The sequence below is a fragment of the Lipotes vexillifer genome, unplaced genomic scaffold (assembly GCF_000442215.2).
Source record: "Lipotes vexillifer unplaced genomic scaffold, Lipotes_vexillifer_v1.1 scaffold484, whole genome shotgun sequence".
In the NCBI taxonomy this organism is placed as follows: domain Eukaryota; kingdom Metazoa; phylum Chordata; class Mammalia; order Artiodactyla; family Lipotidae; genus Lipotes; species Lipotes vexillifer.
The window spans coordinates 2,345,796-2,349,144 of NW_006786458.1; the positions used below are offsets into that span (position 1 = coordinate 2,345,796).

Below are 3,349 nucleotides of genomic sequence, written 5' to 3' on the forward strand. Positions count from 1 at the left end.
AGGGAAAGATGGCAGAATAATATATATCATATATGTCAAAATGTTAAAATACTTTTCTTTAGGCATGGGGATTATGGATGATTTTAAAATGTCTCTTTTTATCAGATTTTTTTCTTTTAGAGTGAATATGTGTTATTTGGAGAACAAAAGATAAAGTACATATATTTTTTCAAATATCATAGATAGCACAGTTTCATCATGGAGATTAAGTGGCATAATACATAAGAAAGTCCCTAACACAGGATTAGAAAGATGAGGGGGCCTTGGTACCTAGGATTTGAATTTGAATCTAAAAAGTTACCACGTGGTCTGGAAACTTGTAGCACTCTGGATTAAAGAAGATTGACTCACCTAGTTGGTGGATTGTCTGAGTCCCAACTCACTCTCTCTTCCTTTGGTTTTGCAGTTTGACTTTCGATTTTAATGGCTCATACATCTCTCCATAAGATGTCAGGCAAGGTATGGTCAACTAATCTATGACAAAGGAGGCAAGGATATACAATGGAGAAAAGACAGCCCCTTCAAAAGTGGTGCTGGGAAAACTGGACAGCTACATGTAAAAGAATGAAATTAGAACACTCCCTAACACCATACACAAAAATAAACTCAAAATGGATTCGAGACCTAAATGTAAGACCGGACACTATAAAACTCTTAGAGGAAAACATAGGAAGAACACTCTTTGACATAAATCACAGCAAGATCTTTTTTGATCCACCTCCTAGAGTAATGGAAATAAAAACAAAAACAAACAAATGGGACCTAATGAAACTTAAAAGCTTTTGCACAGCAAAGGAAACTATAAACAAGACGAAAAGACAGCCCTCAGAATGGGAGAAAATATTTGCAAATGAATCATCGGACAAAGGATTAATCTCCAAAATATACAAACCACTCATGCAGCTCGATATTAAAAAAACAAACAACCCAATCAAAAAATGGGCAGAAGACCTAAACAGACATTTCCAAGACATACAGATGGCCAAGAGGCACATGAAAAGCTGCTCAACATCACTAGTTATTAGAGAAATGCAAATCAAAACTACAATGAGGTATCACCTCACACGGGTTAGAATGGGCATCATCAGAAAATCAACAAACAATAAATGCTGGAGAGGGTGTGGAGAAAAGGGAGCCCTCTTGCACTGTTGGTGGAATGTAAATTGACACAGCCACCGTGGAGAACAGTATGGAGGTTCCTTAAAAAACTAAAAATAGAATTACCATATGATCCAGCAATCCCACTCCTGGGCATATACCCTGAGAAAACCATAATTAAAAAAGACACATGTACCCCAATGTTCACTTCAGCACTATTTACATAGCTAGGTCATGGAAGCAACATAAATGCCCACTGACAGACAGATGGATGAAGAAGATGTGGTACATACACACAATGGAATATTACTCAGCCATAAAAAGGAACGAAATTGGGTCATTTGTACAGACGTGGATGGACCTAGAGACTGTTATACAGAGTGAAGTAAGTCAGAAAGGGAAAAACAAATGTCGTATACTAACGCATATATGTGGAATCTAGAAAAATGGTACAGGTGAACCGGTTTGCAAGGCAGAAATAGAGTCACAGATGTAAAGAACAAACGTATGGACACCAAGGGGGGAAAGCGGGGATGGGGGGATGGTGGGATGAGTTGGGAGATTGGGATTGACATATATATATATACTAATATGTATAAAATAGATAACTAATAAGAACCTGCTCTATAAAATAAATTAAAAAAAAAAAGATGTCAGGCAAGGAACAGAGGGAAAAATAAATTCCAGCCTGTCATTTTCAGATGACCCTGATCTCATTCATCTCCTTCACTATACTGTGAAGCACACTACAGCGTGACTCCCCTTCTATGAGGCAAGCTGGGGGGTGAGCCTTCCTTCTCAAGATTCCTGGATTCAACAGCAACCGCTGTATGATCTATTATGTGACACAGAAGTAGAAATTATGCACACGCAACCAAAACATCAAAGTGAAGCAAGGATTGGTTATGGAACCCCAGGATGTTTCGGATGACAGGAATAAGCGCTTGTGCACTGGGAGGCTCTGGCTGGAGGATAGCTTTGGAGTTGTCTTGGAGGCTGGTTACCTGTCAGTATCCGGGATTCACATCTGGGGCCGTGGGAAATAAAAAGAAAAGAATGGGAATGGAAAAGGGTGCTTTGTACAACACATCCTTTTAAGATTTGGGGTATAACACACCATTTCTTTGGGATCATTGTGGTAGACCTTATCACTAAGGGGTGTGTGTGTGTGTGTGTGTGTGTGTGTGTGTGTGTGTTTCTGCGCGCTCACAGGGTGCAATGCTTGTGGTTGGTGGTTCTTATAGGTGGGCATTAAGAATTAGAAGAGAATTTTTCCTTATGTTAGTGCAATATGGTGTTGGTGCATTGCTGGTATCTGAAGGACACAATGGCAGTCCTTTTTTGGTGACAGTAAAGGGGCAGAGAAAGAGAGGATGGTAAAAAGAGTATGGAAGTGGAGACCATGCTGTGATTGTCAGGGCTTTTTGTGTGTGTGCCTTGTAAACTCCCCACCTAACCCGGAGGTTGCGAGACGTAATTTGGGGAAACTTGTTAGGGGGGTTGGCTATTCCATGACAGCAAGCGGGGTGGAAAAACTCAGCAAAATATGGATTGCTACCATAACTGTAACGTCCCTTTAAACCCAGAGCTTAATTGCCCTGGGAATACATGTGTTACATAGACAAGTGCTCGTTTCTATGATTAATTCAGCTGGCTAGAGCTTGGTACTAATGAGACCAAGGCCAAGGCTATTGGCTCTATCCTCAAAGGAGCTATTTGCATCTCATGGCTCCAAAACCGAGGTGACACCCTTCACCCTTGCACACAGGGTGTGGGTGAGAGAGTATGATGTCTGACTCCACTTTCAATGCTCTTCCAACACCCTTGCTTTCCGCTCTAACACAATGCTCTGAGTGCACTGGCAGCTGGAATTTTATAAGATGACAATCTAATCAATGACATTGTCTCCAGAGCCTCACTGCACTTAAAAAGTAGAGGCTGCCTGCATTAGAGACAGCATAGGCTGCTCTGTTAGTCCTTTCAATGGGTCCAGGTTGTGCCACCAACTGACTTTCACAGACAAATACAGCTTGAAAGGAAGCATGCCCAGGATACCCTGTTGCCTAAGAGTCTGATTAGGATCTTGCAAAAAACAAGCCTCCATTCTTTCTCCACTTTCTAAGGAGTAGTTGGCAATATCCAGCATGTATATTTGGAAAGGAATCAAGTTGGATGTTCTACCTGCGTCCCCTGGATTCTCTGCCTTGAAGAGTCCCATCACCTTAGCCCAAAGCCCTGTGCCCCGTCGTGT

General features: G+C 41.3%; 1 pseudogene; it reads left to right on the forward strand.

The window, feature by feature from the left end:
* LOC103073134 (phosphoglycolate phosphatase-like) overlaps positions 1-3,349 on the forward strand; it is an 11,949-nt pseudogene that overhangs the window by 7,313 nt on the left and 1,287 nt on the right.